This window comes from Gigantopelta aegis, chromosome 4 (genome assembly GCF_016097555.1).
Source record: "Gigantopelta aegis isolate Gae_Host chromosome 4, Gae_host_genome, whole genome shotgun sequence".
NCBI classification, from domain to species: Eukaryota; Metazoa; Mollusca; class Gastropoda; order Neomphalida; family Peltospiridae; genus Gigantopelta; species Gigantopelta aegis.
The window spans coordinates 51297778-51319262 of NC_054702.1; positions in this window are offsets into that span (position 1 = coordinate 51297778).

Sequence of the window (21485 nt, forward strand, 5' to 3'; positions counted from 1 at the left end):
ATTAGATATTGCTACCGGAAAACAACAAATAATCTTTATATGCACAGACTAGCATGGTATTAACAACCATTGTTACTGGTTGAGACGAAAAAACCCCAATGAGTCCACCGAGGAGGCTCGATCACACGACCCAAAAGCACCTCGATTGACCGCTCTACGACTAGGCTAGATATAACCCATAAAACAGCTGAGGTTATTCTCAAATGGTCCATTCCGCTATTGTGTGTACCACAGCTAGTATTATCAAACGTTGTGGTATACGCTGTTTGTGAGTGCGAGTAACAAACCTATTTGCTAATAGTCGAAAGAAGAAGCCTATGTGGCAGTAATGATTGTCATAAATACAATAAACTCAACAACATCAAATTGAAGAAATTCGGTGCGGTGTCGTTCAAGATCACGTTCCTTTCCATTTTTGTGTTATTAAAATTCAAGTCGGTATCTTATTACAATTCAAGGCAGCTCTGGTTATTACAAATCAGGGCAATTCTTTGTTACAGTTCAAGTCAGCTAGTTTATTACAATTCAGGGCAGTTTGATTACAGTTCAAGTCAGTATTACAATTCAGGGCAGTTTTTATTACAATTCAAGGCAGGTATTACAATTTAGGTAATTTATTACAATTCAGAGCATTACAATACGTGGCATGATTTCTCGTTGACTGTTGAACCATGGTCCGCGATTGGAGTGGAAATTAATTTTTATCATTTGTACTGAAAAAACAACAAAACCCCCCACAAACAACAAACAACAACAACAACAACAAACAACAAAAACAAAAACATTGAGCACTTGCAGATCGGAGTGACCAAAAAGTGTACACAACATTACTTTGGTTGATACTTGCATGAACCAAAACATAATAATTCAAGTGGTCAATTTTTCACTTGAATAGGGAATCATGGTTGAATCTATAAGGAGATGTCGGGCCTAAGTAGTAAACATAATGTTGGATTCAAGAGCGTGCTGATGCAAACTACCTAACATTGGTGTATTACGAAGGCATGTAACAAAACACTGGTTGTAGTGCCATCAGTGTTCCCAGTCAGCTTCAGGGGCGAGACGTAGTCCAGTGGTAAAGCGCTCGCCTGATGCGCGGTCGGTCTAGGATCGATCCCCATCGATGGACATATTGGGCTATTTCTCGTTCCAGCCAGTGCACCACGACTGGTATAACAAAGGCCGTGTTATGTGCTATCATGTCTAGGATGGTGCATATAAAAGGTCCCTTCCTTTCTACTTATGAAAACAATGTTTTTTTTCTTCTCTAAGACTGTCAGAATTACAAATTGTTTGACATCCAATAGCCTATGATGGGTAAATCAGTTTGCTTCAGTGCGGTCTCCAGTCTGCTTTAAGCTGAATTATTAGACAACCGGACGTGGACGTGTGCCGATCATGATGATATAATACTATTATGGTTGTACATGACTAGATGATAATGGGTATCACCTGGTTGTACATGACTAGATGATAATGGGTATCACCTGGTTGTACATGACTAGATGATAATGTGTATCACCTGGTAGTACATGACTAGATGATAATGGGTATCACCTGGTTGTACATGACTAGATGATAATGGGTATCACCTGGTTGTACATGACTAGACCATAATGGGTATCACCTGGTTGTACATGACTAGACCATTAGGAGTATCACCTGGTTGTACATGACTAGACCATAATGGGTATCACCTGGTTGTAAATCACTAGACTATAATGGGTATCACCTGGTTGTACCTGACTAGACCATAATGGGTATCACGTGGTTGTACATGACTAGACCATAATGTGTATAACCTGGTTGTATATGACTAGACCATAATGAGTATCACCTGGTTGTACATGACTAGACCATAATGGGTGTCACCTGGTTGTACATGACTAGACCATTATGGGTATCACCTGGTTGTACATGACAAGACCATTATGGGTATCACCTGGTTGTACATGACTAGACCATAATGGGTATCACCTGGTTGTACATGACTAGACCATACTGCGTATCACCTGGTTGTACATGACTAGACGATAATGGGTATCACCTGGTTGTAGATGACTATACCATAATGGGTGTCACCTGGTTGTACATGACTAGACCATAATGGGTGTCACCTGGTTGCACCTGAGTAGACCATAATGGGTGTCACCTGGTTGTAGATGACTATACCATAATGGGTGTCACCTGGTTGTACATGACTAAACCATAATGGGTGTCATCTGGTTGAACCTGACTAGACCATAATGGGTTTCACCTGGATGTACATGACTAGACGATAATGGGTATCACCTGGCTGTACCTCACTAGACCATAATGGGTATCACCTGGTTGTACATGACTAGACCATAATGGGTATCACCTGGCTGTACCTGACTAGACCATAATGGGTATCACCTGGTTGTACATGACTAGACCATAATGGGCATCACCTGGTTGTATACTACTCAAAAGAATTTAAGGGTCAAAAATTTATAACCAAATAAGTTTCAGAGTGTATTAGATTGATGATGTAAACTACACCAAAATTTTTATTTATTGTTCCATATTTACAAAAAAACACAAATAAACGTCACTGTATACAAGAAAGTCACATGACATGCTGTCAAAGTTGAAGGTTGTCAAACATGGATTTTACACATTAGAACATTCGTTTAATAGTGTGTGAATCCACCCCTGGCGTGAATACACTCGACACATCGTTGCCCCATGCTGTTGATCAGACGTCTGAAGAACTCTTGGGGAATGGCCTGCCACACTGCCATAAGAAGTTGACCCAGATCATGAAGGTTGGCCGGAGGGGCATGGTTATCCCGAACTCTCCTGCCTAATTCGTCCCAGGCGTTCTCTATTGGGGCCAAGTCAGGCGAATATGCTGGCCAATCCATCCTGGCGATACCTTGTTGTCTGAGAAAGTCCGTTACCACCCTGGCGCGGTGGGGTCTGGCATTGTCATCCCGCAGAACTGCCCCGCCGCCAATCTGCTGAAGGCCTGGGAGAACCAACGGCCGGATAATCTCATTCAGATAGCGGATTCCATTCAGATTGCCATCCACCACATAGAGGGGGGTCCTGTGGTGGATAGAGATGCCGCCCCACACCATGACGCTGCCACCACCGATCCGGTGACGTTGTCTAACGTTAACGTCAGCGAATCGCTCCCCAGGACGTCTGTAGACACGAACCCGACCGTCGTTGAACTGGAGACTAAACCTGGACTCATCAGTGAACATCACTCGACCCCACTGAACACGTTGCCACCGCAGATGAAGCGTGCACCAGTGACGTCTGGCCGTTCTGTGACGTGATAGGAGTGGTGGTCGAACAGCCTGGCGACGGCAGCGTAGATTATTGGCTCTCAGACGATTGCGTATGGTTTGATCAGACACTCGAGTTCCAGTCGCAGTCCGCAGATTGTCACGTAATCGGCGTGCAGTGGTTGTGCGTTGACGTAGAGCCATATTGGTGATGTAGCGGTCCTCTCTATTTGTAGTGCTTCGGGGTCTTCCCGAACGTGAACGATTTCGAACAGAATTCGTTGCTTGGTACCGTTGCCACAGTCGCCCAACGACACTCTGACTGACACCAAGTCTCAGAGCAACATTTCTTTGCGTATTGCCATCCTGAAGCCAAGCAATAGCCCTTCCTCGATCTTCCATAGTCAGTTGAAGTCGTACCATTGTCGAATTTGGAGTGTGCACTGTACACGAACGCAAGCTCCAATTATACGGAAATTCAGCATTGGGAACATGGAATACACGTGCAAAGCGTGCAAATGAAGCGCTTTGTGGAAAAGCAAGTTATGGGCACTTAACAGACCTTTCGCTTTCGCCCTAATTTACGTGCAAATGTAAGCATGTTTTCGTCATTAGAACTAGTCGACAGTGTCAATGACAGTGGATTTTAATTCATTTATGGGTTGCTTAGACCCACTTTCGTCAAAATGGAACAATACCATGCGTGACATTATGGTCTAGCTAATATAATTGACATTCAGAAAATAATGTCGAAAATATCGTCTGACCCTTAAATTCTTTTGAGTAGTATACATGACTAGACCATTATGAGTATCATCTGGCTGTACATGACTAGACCATAATGGGTGTCACCTGGTTGTACATGACTAGACCATAATGGGTGTTACCCGGTTGTACACGTCTAGACGATAATGGGTATCACCTGGCTATACATGACTAGACCATAATGGGTATCACTTGGCTATACATGACTAGACCATAATGGATATCACCTGGCTGTACCTGAGTAGACCATAATGGGTATCACCTGGTTGTACATGACTAGACCATAGTGGGTGTCACCTGGTTGTACATGACTAGACCATAATGGGTGTCACCTGGTTGTACATGACTAGACGATAATGGGTATCACCTGGCTGTACCTGACTAGACCATAATGGGTATCACCTGGTTGTACATGACTAGACCATAGTGGGTGTCACCTGGTTGGTGTCACCTAATGGGTATCACCTGGCTGTTGACTAGACCATAATGGGTATCACCTGGTTGTACATGACTAGACCATAATGGGTATCACCTGGTTGTACATGACTAGACCATAATGGGTATCACCTGGTTGTACATGACTAGACCATAGTGGGTATCACCTGGTTGTACATGACTAGACGATAATGGGTATCACCTGGCTGTACCTGACTAGACCATAATGGGTATCACCTGGTTGTACATGACTAGACCATAGTGGGTGTCACCTGGTTGTACATGACTAGATGATAATGGGTATCACCTGGTTGTACATGACTAGACCATAATGGGTATCACCTGGTTGTACATGACTAGACCATAGTGGGTATCACCTGGTTGTACATGACTAGACGATAATGGGTATCACCTGGTTATACAAACGAAAGTGCAGCATTAAAGTTTTATATTGAAGTTAGTTTCCGGCATACTTTGTAATTCACACGAAGTATTTCGAATACCCTCGGCATAATTCCGAATGTTTTTAATTGTTTTTTTCAAATCACTGGCATGATTATGCAAATATCGTTTTCATTGGTCGAATAAAAGGTCAGCTGGGCATGAACTCCAACTGGATGGTGTTAGATCCACAGGTATAGTTATTAACCAATGGAGCTAATTTTAATCAGATTGGGGTATCACCTGGTTGTACAATAGTAGACGATAATGGCTTCATATGAAACAGGAAACTCGTTGCTGCCATACGTAATACTCTTGCTCATTTGAAGTAGGGTACCTATTATAGTCACTATTCCCAACAGGATGTACCTCAAAAACAATATTCCAGTCATATAGAAATGGTAATGTCTACAACACTTGGTATGCCATTTCATACGCTTGAGGTTTGGCTATGACTCTGTATAAACACTGCAGCAAATACTGTATTCTATGTATATATGTAACAGTGGCAACATTAATGACGGGCAATTCAGAAACATCAAGGGATTATTTCACAAGTTTGGTCACTTTGTAACACATTGTTCGACAGAATCCTCTGTCTAATACTGTATATATGCTGTAACGTCAATAATGGGCATTCCAAACAAATCGATAGATTATGTCAACAGTTTGGTCACATGTTAGAACATTGTTCGACAAAAAATATTTTGATTACATATTATTAATGCCTCAGATGATTTTAGTGATAGTTTGTTCAAGTATCTATTTCACATGGGAATATTTCGTCATTATTAATAAATAGGATCCACAAAGAGCAAACCATCAACGATATTGGGTAATCTATTAGTGTGACACACTGGTGATCAGTTATAAATTATTCATGGCTTGCAATGGAAATTTTATCCCGTCCCTGTCGCTTTCCTTTTCAAATTAGCGGCAGGATATTCAGTAGAAGACACACGTACATACACGTCACGGCAGGTGTTGGTATCGGTTGTGTTTATCGGAACTCGTCCCAGCAGACCAGACTCCTAATGGATCGCTTGTGTTAATGAACTTTCACAGTTTACGTGTTGTGTACGACACAAACGCACGATGACTCGAACAAAATGCATTTATCAAAATTATGTCATTGAAGACATTTTTATTTCTTTCACAAAACATGTGGTATCATGTGGTCAATTTGTGACTTTTTTCTTACACGTGTCAAGAGAGTAGAACGTACTACCTCAAAAATATATTTTTCGCGTTAGAAACGTAAACGTAAACTAATTTAGGGTCTCTGGATAGCCAGGGGTCTGATCCGGGACAGAAAATTACTTAAAGGAATAATTTAGATATTTAAACTAAACAGGGAAATGGGACTTAAACTTTTTATAAGCGCGATCTAAACCCCCCCCCCAAAAAAAAAAAAAAAAAAAAAAAACAAACAAAAAAAAAAACCCCATTAGTCTTTAAATAAAATTAAAGCGCTAATTAAAGTTTTTGAACGGACATATCTAAAAAACCCACATTTATTTAATTATTTAAATATTTATTTATTTTAATTTTATTAATTTATAAAATGTATTATATTTAACTTTTATTTGCCCTTGGGTGGTTACTTATGAGGTTGGGCCCAGGCCTCACAGGAAAGGTTAATTAGGATTTGATGAAGAGGAACACCAGTCGTATTTGGGACTTCAGTGTGACCAAACGGGATAGAAGCGGGGAGGTGGGGGATGAGACTCCAGAACTTACTTAAACCACCTTACGGCTAAAACCGCCTACGCCTACTGCCACCATACGCCTACCACTGGTGTACAACTGCCCCTTTGCGACCCCACCCCCACCCCCACCCCCGGCCAGTCCAACCGTCGTTCCATCCAGTCATGGTGCTCCACATGGAGATTGAACGATAGTCCAAGGTTGACATCGCTAGGAGGGCAGTGCAAATTCCAGCGTTGGTGTATTGAAGGAGTGGAGAGGCAATTGAGAGGAACGTTTTTTTCGTCTGGTGAGTTTGAAACATATTTTATTGCATATAAGGTACAAATGGATTGGGCACAAGTTATCCAACTTACGAGGCCCTCTCCTAATAACATAAATTAATGACAATATGACAATAACGGCGACTACAACTATTACAAGAATATACAAATAAATAAGTATAGTCTGGTGAGTCGGGCGGAGCGAAACGCATTCAGATGATTTTGAAGAGAGAAGGAGCTTCGCTGTCACCCAAGAGGATATTATTAAGGATATTATGTAATCCATAAGACGCACTATAATGCTTCAAAACCGACCAGTCGCAATCATGGTACAAAACCAGACCTCGGATGTCGGCACAGCACAGTATACCGCCCTGTTTAATAATAATAATTATTATTTTAATCTCAATAGTAAAAACATGATAAAACAGGATAATATATATAAAAATATTAAAAAGAGCACGCTTGTAAAACATGAAATATATTTTTAAAAACAATAATACCAAATTAAGAAAACGGGATATAAATTATATATAACATGGTCACAACCAGAGAGCGGGGTGGGGGTATTACTGCCAGACAATACCCTCCAACGGAATCTGACACTCTCGCACCCTTTCATACAGCCCATAACCACAGAACACACAATCAAAAAATATATTTAAGATAAGCGTTAGAAATGCCTTACAAATAAACTAGCGCCCTGGCCTCTCAAAATCAACCTAGAAAACTATGATCGATAAAGGCGTACGTGGCCGAGTGTTTTAAATCACGGGCGTTCAGGTCCTGGGTGGAGGTTGGGAAGCGGAAGTTGGTTCGATATTCAACGTTCAACATTCAATATTGAATATTGCTCTGACAGAACAACATTCAACATTCAGAATATTTTTTTGAAAGATGCAATTAACATTCTTTAAAAACTTCAATTCAGATACAAGTGTTTGTCTATGAAAACAACCAATTTAGGATGATTTAGGAATAAACGATAATATGGGATGGCTCGGAAATAAAGCAAAGTGGTAAACCACGCAAAAATTTACTAAAGGTCACAATTCGAAGATCAGCACAATATTCAGATTAGACCCACAATTCTGAAACTAAACACAGAATGTTTATCATATGATAAACAAGTGTTCAGTAGTGCACATCCAACCCATCAATAACAAACACGGGGTGGCTCAGGGTAAACTTCCCAAGTAACGCCCCATCACTATTTATGGTACACAGTGTAAAAGCAAGCTACACACATTTCTGCAACTAAACATAGAATGTTTATCATATGATAACCAAATGTTCAGCAATGCATATTCAGCCCACATATAACAAAACACGGGGTGGCTCAGGGTCAACTTTCAAGGTAACGCCCCGTCAGTATATATGGTACACAGTGTAAAATCAAGCTACCAACAATTCTCAAAGTAAACATAGAATATTTATCATATAATAAACAGGTGTTCAGCAGTGCACATTCATCCTACATATAACAAAACACGGGGTGGCTAAGGGGCAGGTGTCGAGGTAACGCCCCATCCATATATATGATATACAGTATAACTACATCACACTCGTGTACATGCACACAGTTCTGAAACTGTACATAAAAAGTTTATTAAATTCTACAGATCCGCCCTCTATTGCATGTTCTATGGAAATGCGAAGAGTCTAGGGTGGCTAAAGATTCTATCCAAAAGTGACGCCCCGTTAAAAGTCGAAATTCGGAGATGAACACAATATTTCAGATTAGACCCACAATTCTGAAACTAAACATAGAATGTTTGTCATATGATGTTATCATAAGCAGGTTTTCAATAGTGCACATCGAACCCACAAATAACAAACACGTGGTGGCTCAAGGGTAACTTTCCAAGTAACGCCGCATCAATATATTTGATACACAGTGCAAAATAAAGCTAACCACAATTCTGATACTAAACATAGAATGTTTATCATATGATAAAGAGGTGTTGAGCAGTGCACATTCAACCCACGTATAACAAACATAGGGTGGCTCAGGGGCAACTTTCACGCTAATGCCCCATTCACATATATATAGTACATATTATAACTATATGACGTTCGTTTACAGTCACACAATTCTGAAACTAAACATAGACAGTATATGAAATTCTACAGATCCGTCCTCTAGTGCATGTTCTATCGAAATCTGAAGAGTCTAGGGTGGTTCAAGATTATATCTGAACGTGACGCCCCGTTAAATGTCGAAATTCGGAGATGAGAACAATATTCAGATTAGACCCACAATTCTGAAACTAAACATAGCATGTATACATGTGTATCACATGATAAGCAAGTGTTCAATAGTGCAGATGCAACCCATACATAATAAAGACGGGGTGGCTCAGGGACAACTTCCCAAGTAAAGCCAGAACAATATATATATATATATATATATATGATACACAGTGCAAAATAAAGGTAACCCTCAAATTGTTCTCTTCTGTTCTTTACATTTCCTTTGTTCTTTCTTTTTCTATCCGCTTTCCTTTGTTGTTGTTTTTTTATATCTGTTTTTGCTTTATATTCCTATCTTTCTATTTATTCTTTTTTTATCTTAAATTTTCTTCGTTTTACTTTCCTCTTCCTGTCTTGTATTTTCTTTCTTCTTTCCAGTGCATTTATGTTATTTCCTTTTGTCTCTGTCTATTTTGCTCATCTTTCTATTATCTTATTGCTGTTTCCTTTTCCTATCTCGTATTTACACTTTCCTGTTCTCTGTTTTTCTGTTTGTTTTCTGTAATATCTTCGTTTTTTATTTGTTCACCTTTCTTCCTTTTAGTTTTCCTTTCCCTTTATCCTAATCTCTGACACTTTTATTTTCTCTTAATCTTCTATTCACTCTTTACTTCGCCTATGTTCACTCACTTATGTTCTATTTCTTCTGTTTATAGAAAACAATGCAAACAGAAGGAAGAGAACACAGGAGAGTGGAAATAGGACTAGGTAAGAGTGAATAGAAGATTAAGAGAAAATAAGTGTCAGAGATTAGGATAAAGGGAAACAAAAAGGAAGAAAGGTGGACAAATAAAAAAACGAAGATAATATATAAGACAAACAGAAAAAGACTGGAAAGAAGAAAGAAAATACAAGACAGGAAGAGAAAAGTAAAACGAAGAAAATTTAAGATAAAAAAAGAATAAACAGACAGATAGGAATATAAAGCAAAAACAGATATAAAAAAACAAACAAAAACAAAGGAAAGCGGATAGAAAAAGAAAGAACAAAGGAAATGTAAAGAACAGAAGAGAACAATTTGAGGGCACTTTCAGGGGCCTGTTTTACATTGCGAGGGGGAGTTTCACCCCTGTGAGAATAAGTCCCACACTATTAATGGACGATATGATGAAACTTACGAAATGTTAACTCCAAAACGAAACATTGTCGATATTGTAAGGTACGTTTATTTCGATAAGGGTGTCTGGCGTATAAATTAATAGCCAATATTTAATAATCATTTGTAGGAGACAGATCATTACTCTATATGTCAATCCACTTTCTAAAATTGCATTTTGTACGAAGAAAATAACAACAGTTTATTTATTTGTAAAATATTAAAATCTTCCTCAAACTTTTTTTCTGATTAGGATGGGTTTTGCTGTTTCAATAAGAGTACCAGACGCCCTTATCCAACTAAACATACCTTACTATATCTGTTTCTTTTGTTTTGGAGTTCACATTTCGTCAGTTTCATCAAATCGTTCGTTAATAGTGTGGGAAATAAAGCAAAGTAGTAATCCACACCAAAACCTACTAACACTGTAAAGGTATTGGAGAAGAAAGTAAACATAGAATTTGTATCATTTGACAAAGAGTTCTTCAGCTGTGTCCATCCCACCAATACATGACCAAAACAGGGTGGCTCAGGGGCAACTTCCCACGTAACGCCCCATCCACATATAAGGTGCACAGTGTAAAATCAAGCTACCCACAATTCTCTAACTAAACATAGAATGTTTATCATATGATAAACAAGTGTTCAGCAGTGCACATTAAACCCACATATAATATCACAGTGGACGATTTACTACTATATTCAAAAGTACTTTAAATGTTTTTAGCGTTCATATACGATTCAGTTAATTGCTAGGGTGTCACCTGTCGATTATGCAATAACTTAGACTTTAGTTACTTAGGGGCTAGCAATCAGACCAATTAGTTTGAAACTAAATCACTGCAATCAAGACACTACGGACTTTTAATTTATGACCCCAGCTAATACTCGGTCTGCCAACAAATAACTATTCAGCTGTTAACTATTATAATTTATCATGTGACACAGTTCACAAAGATGTCTTACTCTGGCTATGTTGCTAGGGAAATGCTATTGACGGGAAATAGATACCCAAGAAACATTAAGACGTAACCATTTTAGCCGAGTCTTATAAAAAAACCCACCCTATTTTGTTTGTCTTTCTATTATCTTAATGCTATATACTTTTCCTATCTTATTTTCACTTTCCTGTTTTCTGTTTGTCTTCTATATTATCTTCGTGTTTTGTTTTTTTTGTCCATCTTTCTTCTTTTCTTCCGTTTTTTTAGTTTCCCTTTTAGTTTCCCTTTATCCTAATCTCTGACACTTTTATTTTCTCTTAATCTTCTATTCACTCTTACCTAGTCCTATTTTCACAGTAAAGCGTGAATAGAAGATTGAGAGAAAATAAAAGTGTCAGAGATTAGGATAAAGGAAAAGGAAGAAAGGTGAACAAATAAAAAACGAAGATATTACAGAAGAGAAACAGAAAAACAGAGAACAGGAAAGTGAAAATACGAGATAGGAAAAGTAAAAATGAATAAGATAATAGAAAGACGAGCAAAATAGACAGACAACAGGAAATAACATAGATACACTGGAAAGAAAATACAAGACAGGATGAGAAAAGTAAAACGAAGAAAATTTAAGATGAAAAAACACAAAAGAATAAAACAGATATATAAAAAACAACAACAGAAGGATTAGAACATAGGAGAGTGAAAGTAGGAGAAGGAAAGAGTGAATAGAAGCTTAAGAGAAAATAAAAGTATTAGAGATTAGGATAAAGGAAAAGGAAGAAAGTTAGACAAATAGAAAACGAAGATAATATAGAATATTAACAGAAAAATAAGAGACGTGAATATAGGAGATAGAAAAAGTAAATAGCAATAAGATAATAGAAAGACAAACAAAATAGACAGAGACAAGGAAACACGATAGATAAACTGGAAAGAAAACGGAAACTACAACACAGGCAGAAAACAAAAAAAGAAGAAAATATAAGATAAATGAAGGTAAAATAATAAATAGAAATATAAAACACATGATAAGCAGACAGAAAAAGAAATGTAAAGAATATAAGAGGAAAATCTGAGGGGAGTGTCAGGGGCCTACTTTACATTGCGAAGACGAGTTTCAACCCTGTCAGAATAAGTCCCACATTATTAATGAACAATTTCCATAGAACATGCACTAAAGGACGGATCTGTAGAATTTAATAAATTTTCTAACTTTAGTTTTATAATTGTGCGACTGTAAACGAGAGTGGCGTAGTTATAGTGTGTATTATATATATGGATAGGGCGCTACAGTGAAAGTTGCCCCTGAGCCACCCCGTGTTTGTTATATATGGGTTGAATTTGCACTGCTCAACACCTCTTTATAATATAATAAACATTCTATGTTTAGTTTCTGAATTATGGGGCTAATCTGAATATTACGCTGATCTACGAATTTCGACATTTAACGGGGCGTCACGTTCAGATAGAATCTTGAGCCACCTCAGACTCTTCACATTTCAATAGAACATGCACTATAGGACGGATCAGTAGAATTTCATACACTTTCTATGTTTAGTTTCAGAATTGTGTGACTATAAACGAGCGTGGTGTAGTTATACTGTATACGGTATATGTGAATGGTGCGTTGCCGTGAAAGTTTCCCCTGAGCCACCCCGTGTTTGTTATATATGGGTTGAATGTGGACTGCTGAACACATCTTTTTCATATGATAAACATTCTATGTTTAGCTACAAAATTGTGGTTAGCTTTATTTTGCACTGTGTATCATTTATATTGATGGGGCGTTACTTGGGAAGTTGTCCCTGAGCCACCCCGTGTTTCATATGTGTTGGTTGGGTGTGCGCTACTGAATACTTGTTTATCAAATGATAAACACTTGATATTTAGTTTCAGAATTGTGGGTCTAATCTGAATATTGTTCTTATCTCCGAATTTCGACATTTAACGGGGCGTCACGTTCAGATAGAATCTTGAGCCACCCTAGACTCTTCACATTTCCATAGAACATGCAATAGAGGATCTGTAGAACTTCATAAACTTTCTATGTTTAATTTCAGAATTGTGGGTCTAAACTGAATATTGAGCTGATCTCCGAATTTGGACCTTTAACGGGGCGTCACGTTCAGATGGAGTCTTGAGCCACCCTAGACTCTACACATTACCAAAGAGCATGTACTGTAGGATGGATCTGTAGAATTTCATAAACTTTCTATGTCCGGTTTCAGAGCTGCGTGACTGCAAACGAGTATGGTGTAGTTATACTGTGTACCATATATATGCATGGGGCGTTACCTCGAAAGTTGCCTCCTGAGCCACCCCGCGTTTGTTATATATGGGTTGAATGTGCACTGCTGAATACTTGTTTATCACATGATAACCATTGTATGTTTAGTTTCAAAATTGTTATTAGCGTGATTTTACACTGTGTACCATATATAGTGATGGGGCGTTACTTGGCAAGTTGCCCCTGAGCCACCTCATGTTTGTTATATATGGGTTGGATGTGCACTACTGAGCACTCGTTTATCATATGATAAACATTGTATGTTTAGTTTCAAAATTGTGGGTCTAATCTGAATAATGAGCTGATCTTCGAAGTTCGACTTTTAACGGGGCGTCACGTCCAGATAGTGTCTTGAGCCACCCTAGACTCTACACATTACCAAAGAGTATGCACTATAGAATGGATCTGTAGAGAATTTCATAAACTTTCTGTGTTCGGATTCAGAGCTGCGTGACTGCAAACGAGTATGGTGTAATGTAGTTATACTGTGTACCATATATATGGATGGGGCGTTACCTCGAAAGTTGCCCCTGAGCCACCCCTCGTTTGTTATATATGGATTGAATGTGCATTGCTGAATACTTGTTTATCATATGATAACCATTGTATATTTAGTTTCAAAATTGTTGTTAGCTTGATTTTACACTGTGTACCATATATAGTGATGGGGCGTTACTTGGCAAGTTGCCCCTGAGCCACCCCGTATTTGTTATATATGTGTTGGATGTGCACTACTGAACATTCGTTTATCATATGATGAACATTCTATGTTTAATTTCAGAATTGTGGGTCTAATCTGAATATTGAGCTGATCTTCGAATTGCGACCTTCAATAAATTTTTGCGTGGATTGCCACTTTGCTTTATTTCCGAGCCATCCCATATTATCGTTTATTCCTAAATCATCCTAAATTGGTTGTTTTCGAAGACAAACGCTTGTATCTGAATTGAAGTTTTTAAACAATGTTAACTGCATCTTTCAAAAAAATATACTGAATGTTGAATGTTGTTCTGTCAGAGCAATATTCAGTATTGAATGTTGAACGTTGAATACCGAACCAACATTCGCTTTCCCGTAGAGGTTCTAGGTGTATGATTAGTACCAGTCGATGGACCACCCATGCGCGCTATGCTCTATTGTCTGTCTTCATATATATAGACTCAGGTTAGGAAACGAAGATCGATCGATCAGACACACACACACACACACACACACACACACACACACACACACACACACACACACACACACGCATACGCACTCGCTAAAACCGACAAATGTAAAACAAAATAAAAGACATTTACACCACAAAAGTTATATCGGTCAATTACTTGAACGATAATCTGTCTACTTGTATCGTTTAATAGCATTCATTAAATAATTTGCATGTCACATTTACCAAAAATGTGTACACCTTCGTCTAAAAATATACTGTGAATGAGTACGTTAAAACTGTTGACTATGGCCTTTCCCAATGGTTAGCAGGCGCGGATTTAGTGGGGGGCCCAAAGTGCCCGCCCCCCCCCCCCCATTTTTGGGGTCAAGTTATTATTTTATAGCTATTTTGTTACTCAGATGCGAAGAAATCGCGTTTCAGGCCACTTAAATTTCAAAATTTCGCGCCCCCCCCCCCCCCCCTATTTAAAAATCCTGGATCCGCGCCTGGTTAGCGTGGTGTTTTGGGAACTGCAGGCAATTCGGTGTTTACGGTTCGAGTCACAGTGACGGTTTTCGCTCGTTAGATGCGGGTTTTGTTTTAATATGTTTTTGGTGGGGGTTTTTAACTCGTTGTAAGATAAATGGTATCTAACGGCCACCCTATAGTTCTTCAGGATGTGTGTCAACCCAGAACGCTTACACTGGTCATGGATATAAGCATTTAACTGTCATCAGATAACAATCGATTTTTTGTTTTCTTTTGTAGAGTGCCAGATGAATTTATCTTATTTAACTTATTTAAAGGGTCATTCCTGAGTTTGCTGCAATTTTTAAGATGTTATCGACTAACAGAGACTTTTTAACGATTGTAATTACATTATCAAATATATTTTTCTTCATAAAATATTAGTGGCTGTATATTAAACGTGTTTCTGATCGTTCTAATATTTGTACTAGGTTAAATTTCATTTTCTTTCCTAAAAATGTTTTTTTTTCGTACGTACGAAATTATTTGAACACAAAATCCAGTTTGGGCTTCTTACAAATATTAAGACGACCAAAAACACATTGAATATACAGACACTGATATTCTAAAAAAAAAAAAATATATTTAATATGTATGTTTAATTTTTTTAGTCGGAAACATCTTACAATGCAGCAAACTCAGGAATGTCCCTTTAACACCCAGAAATAAAATTCGACACGACTTGGTATGACAAATTGACTAGTTCGAACAAACAGTAAAAAAAAGTGGACCGAATATTTTTATACCTTGCGTGGTTGGCTATTATTATTATGACAATCGCCTTTCATCCCGTGTTGTAATGTCTAAAACACACGACACAAACTGCTAACATTAAGTACATATCCATTGTGTAGATATCATCAACACGTCTGAAATGAAAAGGAAGAAGAATAAAAACGAGTCGTAGACGTGTTTGTGTGTCTTAGTTACATAAACGCAATCGTTTGTCTCTCGCCGTCTGCTATCTGGTTTTAGTGCCCGTGTTGTTTCTCTTTTCAGGAAGTCCTATCAGGTTTGTCCAAAATATAAATTTACATTTGCTGAGACTGATTTGATCTGTTCGTGATAAGAATTTATTCGTTCTCGAAAATGTTACCACATGGGAGTACTGGGGTTTTTTTTTAGAAAGAAAAGAACATTCTGAACCAAAATAAACTTAGCGCATTCATCGAGTTTAAAAATAGATAAATGAAGTATTACGTTCTTAATTAGTTTCTACTTTGGTGTTATCAATGTTAAATAGCGAGAGCTAACTGCAAACGTAAAGTGATGGGGTTTTTATTTTAATGTTTAATTTTTAATTTTTTTAATAAAAAAAAAATAGTAATGATTCATTATGACTTATTACGACATAAACGCATATTAAAATTCATATTTTCATTTATATTTGTGGGTAAATCTACGAACTTTGCTACATAATGCTTGGCACGTAATCCAAGCATACAAACTGGTTATTAGATATTCTCTCTCACTCAAACTATTAACTGAAACTGTGTGACCTGTTGCGTGTTCAACTAGTACCACAGTCTTCTGAAGGACATCGCAGACCTTTGCGAAAAGGTGCAAGTTTTGTTGCATCGTGTGCGCTAACCTGCGATGCAATTTGCGTTGCATGCAACTGAAACTGCTCCGATCAAACATGTTTGATTTTATGCATGTCATTGCAAGCTGTCGCAAACGTGTGCGCCTTCAATGCAACAAAACGTTGACGCAATAATTTAAACTGCCAATGAACGGATAGATAGTGAACACATGACACACAATGGCAGCCTCCAGCAGCCTGTGATCTACAGAAAAGAGGATGAATTGTGATGATGTAGCAGGCAATGCCATGTCTTTTTGACTTAGCATCCCCTGAATGTAGCAACAGGACTAAAATGGTGATGTGTCTTGCAGAAATGGTATATGCGTTTGGAATAGCAGGCATGTTTATATAGGTTTTCTAAACACATTGTGTTGGTTATATCCTAAAGGACCGAAAAGCGTGTGGGACTAATTCAGTGCTACTTTACGTAAATTCACTCGTCTACGTCATAACAAATATGGTGTAAAACATGTCTCGATGGCCACCGTCAAAACAAATATAAGTTGATTGTCGACTGTCACGTGAGCACTGCTTAAATGTAAAATTGCAGGTTGTCGCATGTGTGTGCTGATCAAAGAAAGAAAGACGTGTTTTATTTAACGACGCACTCAGCACATTTTATTTACGGTTATATAGCGTCAGACATATGGTTAAGGACCACAGATATTGAGAGAGGAAACCCGCTGTCGCCACTTCATGGGCTACTCTTTCCGATTAGCAGCAAGAGATGTTTTATATTGTGCTGATCAGTGCAACGAGAAAAATCATGCAATTTAAATTGCATGCGACAAAGTTGCAAAGGTCTGCGGTGGCCTACACATATCGCATTAATTTAACGTTGGACAAAAAAAAAAAAAAAAAGACAACAAAAAACAGTCCAGCGAACGGTTGTGAGCGCTCGCCCTCTTGAACATGCCTTAACGTGGAAGTCAAGTAGGCCTACAGTTTAATAAACAATAAACTTCGCTGCCTCCCTGGGGGACCTAATATTAAGGACATACACAAATTAGATAAACATCTATTGATCTTTAAATACTTGAAGACTATTCGGTTATGGCATTTCTGGAAGTAGAGAAGAAGGGTTTTTAAAAATGGCTTAATTGTCCTCGTTCGGGGCCCACCCCTCAGGCCCCTTGTGAGGGAGAATTACCAAGTTATGTTATACGAAAGTTGAAACCACGGCTAAAAGCAAACGAATATTACCAAACCCACTCAGAAGTGTTAATTCGTTCATAAGAAGTACTAATAATATGCTACAATTGGCACAATAGTTATTATATTGCTGGATACATAGTTCTGACACCATGGGATGAATTATACTCCAACAGTCCAATTATTGGGGCGGCTAACAAAAGAAGAAGAAGAAGAAAAAAATATTGCACTTTTGGTTAAAGACTTGGCACATATATACCTAGATCCATTACACACATTTTCAGATTTGGACCCAAGTCAGCAGCGTCTCCTGGTGTCCTCAACCCTAATAATCTATGTTCAAAATAATTAGAAAGATCGAACTCGTCCCTTTCAATATATTTGTGTAAATTTGAATCTTTTATTTCATTGCTTGCTTTTGGTTTGTATGAGAGAGATACAAAGTTTTTTTTTTTTACAACACCAATAGATTTATTAATCATCAGCTGTTCAGGGCCGTAGCTAGCAGGGGGGCAAGGGGTGTAGTTGCCCCCCCCCCCCCCCCTGAAAAAATCGGAAAGCATTATAGAAACTTAAAGAAAAGGAGTTTTAGACTATTAACTACTCAGTTGCCCCCCCCCCCCCCCCAAACAAAAAATCCTAGTTACGGCCCTGCTGTTGGAAGTAAAATATTTGACAATTCTAAAGTATAGTCTTTGAGAGGAAACCTACTTACATATTAACCCCATTTCTCTTTCTTTCTTTCTCTCTTTTTCTTACTCTGTCCCTCTTTCTCACTCACTCACTCACACTCTTTCTGTATCTGTCTCTCTATGTCTATCTCTGTGTGTGTGTGTGTGTGTGTGTGTGTCTCTCTCTCTCTCTCTCTCTCTCTCTTGCTTTCTGTGTGTCTTTTTCTCTGTATTTCTGTGTCTTTATGTCTATCTCGACCGGCATCGGTGGCGTCGTGGCAGGCCATCGGTCTACAGGCTGGTAGGTACTGGGTTCGGATCCCAGTCGAGGCATGGGATTTTTAATCCAGATACCGACTTCAAACCCTGAGTGAGTGCTCCGCAAGGCTCAATGGGTAGGTGTAAACCACTTGCACCGACCAGTGATCCATAACTGGTTCAACAAAGGCCATGGTTTATGCTATCCTGCCTGTGGGAAGCGCAAATAAAAGATCCCTTGCTGCCTGTCGTAAAAAGAGTAGCCTATGTGGCGACAGCGGGTTTCCTCTAAAAACAGTGTCAGAATGACCATATGTTTGACGTCCAATAGCCGATGATAAGATAAAAAAAATCAATGTGCTCTAGTGGCGTCGTTAAATAAAACAAACTTTACTTTACTTTTTTCTGTCTATCTCTGTGTGTCGCCGTCTCTGTCTCTATCACTCACCCAATCCATATACATCCATTCACCCACAAACACACATCCACAATCCGTCTACCCAATACCCCCCCCCCCCCCCCCCCCCCCCCACACACACACACAAGTATTAAAATAATATATTAGTGTGGTAGAGGTACTTAGTTGCTGTTGTTATAAAACATGCCAAGACATGTCGTTAAACATACATTCCTTTCCTTTGTTTTGTGGTTTACCGTAGCTACGGGTAAAAAAGAGGAATAATTGCAAAGAAAGAAGCTGGTACTCGTCTCATTACCCTGCCAGTCATTTTTATTATTCATTATGTAGGTCCGTCTAATCTCGCAGTTTCACGTAACCAATTTTCAGCTTTACCTTCTGGCAAACATGGAGTAATTGGCTTTGATATTCCTCGGGGTTATTTCAAAGTGTTTCGTATTTAAAGAATGGCGTTCCATAATGACTGTTTATTTTAGTATTTCCGTACTTCCAGCGGCATGCGGACGCCTGGACAATACATCGTCACATCATTAGGAAACATGACTTTTGTAGTATTTTTCGGTGAACGCGTGCAAGATGTGCCCAAGAGTGCTTCCACAGACTTCAGGTAAATCTGAGTTTCGTAAATATAGCCAGTGTCTTTTAAATTAAAGGTCCGTGGTCCTATTACGGTGGTTAAAGTTTGTTTTCCTTAAAAACACCACTGGAGCACACTGGTTAATTAATCATCGGATATTGGATGTCAAGCAATATGTAATTATGCGATCCCCGTTGGTGGGCCCATGGGCTATTTCTCGTTCCAGCCAGTGCACCACGACTGGTATATCCAAGGCTGTGGTATTTGCTATCCTGCCTGTGGAATGATGCATATAAAAGATCCCTTGCTACTAATGGAAAAATGTAGCGGGTTTCCTCTCTAAGACTATATGTTAAAAATTACCAAATGTTTGATATCCAATAGCCGATGATTAATAAATCAATGTGCTCTAGTGGTGTCGTTAAACAACAAAACTTAAAAAACAAAACTTAAAAAACAAAACTTGGTAATTCTGACACATAGTCTTCAGAGGTAACCTGATACATTTGTTTTTTCATTAGCAGCAAGGGATCTTTTAGATATACCTTTTCAGAGACAGTACACCACATTCTACAGCACTTGTTATACCAGTCGTGGGGCACTGGTTAGGACGGGAGAAACCCCTAATCAGGCAATAGGTACACCGAGAGAATTCGATCCTTCGACCATAGTTCCTCGGGATACCGTTCTATTGAGTGAGCTAGATCTCGCCCCTCCTTTTACGATATCGTTTAGTACTTCCTGTTGGGCTTAATTCTCATTCCTAGAATTCTAGTATTCATTTCTGTACACCAAACATAAGTATTTGGTTGTCTCCAAATAGGGACGGGAAGCCGCCCAGTGGTAAAGCGCTCGCTTGATGCGCGGTCGGTTCCCGTCGGTGAAGCTGTTGGACTATATCTCGTTCCAGCCAGTGCAGCATGACTGGTATATCAAAGGCCGTCATGCTATCATGTCTGTGGGATAGTGCAAAAATTGAAGTTTGTCTTGCTACTAACGGGAAAATGTAACGGGTTTCCTTTCTAAGAATATACGTCATTCAATAGCAGATTATTAAAACTCAATGCGTTGTTGTTAAGCAAAACAATCTTTAACTGCCTCCAAATAAAAATGGAAAATGTGAACTTGGAAAATGCCGGATAATTTGTATGTACTCGGAATAAAACATTACATGGCTAGATATGAAGAAGTTACTATTTGAAGTATAAAACTACATTTTAGCTATACATCCCATTGACAGAGCATTGTAAAGACGATGAAGTGTTTTACTTGTAAAGGATGTTGACGTGTATCATGCCATCATCGGTCCAGCGCAAGCTAGACTCGCGGGGGGGGGGGGGGGGAGGGGGTTAAAACATTGTATGTGAATACACTATGTGATGACAGTTTAAATGGACATACCCTAGTTGTTAAACACTAATGCATTAGAGCCCTTTTTTGATAACTGAAATCATACTCTGCTTAGAGTTTATTGTTTAGATTATCAGTTTCCGTACGTTCGGAGTGGTTTTTGGTCATCCTGATGTTTTTAATATCACAAAATGCATTTCTCATATTTTAAAAAAACGCACGTGCGTCTGAGAAGTAATAGTTATGCAGTCGAGTGTTAGTCTATTTTTAGAGAGTAGTTCACCATTTCAAAGTCACAGACTCATGTTTCACTCAGTTGTAACTTTATCCAAATGTATTACAGGTTTG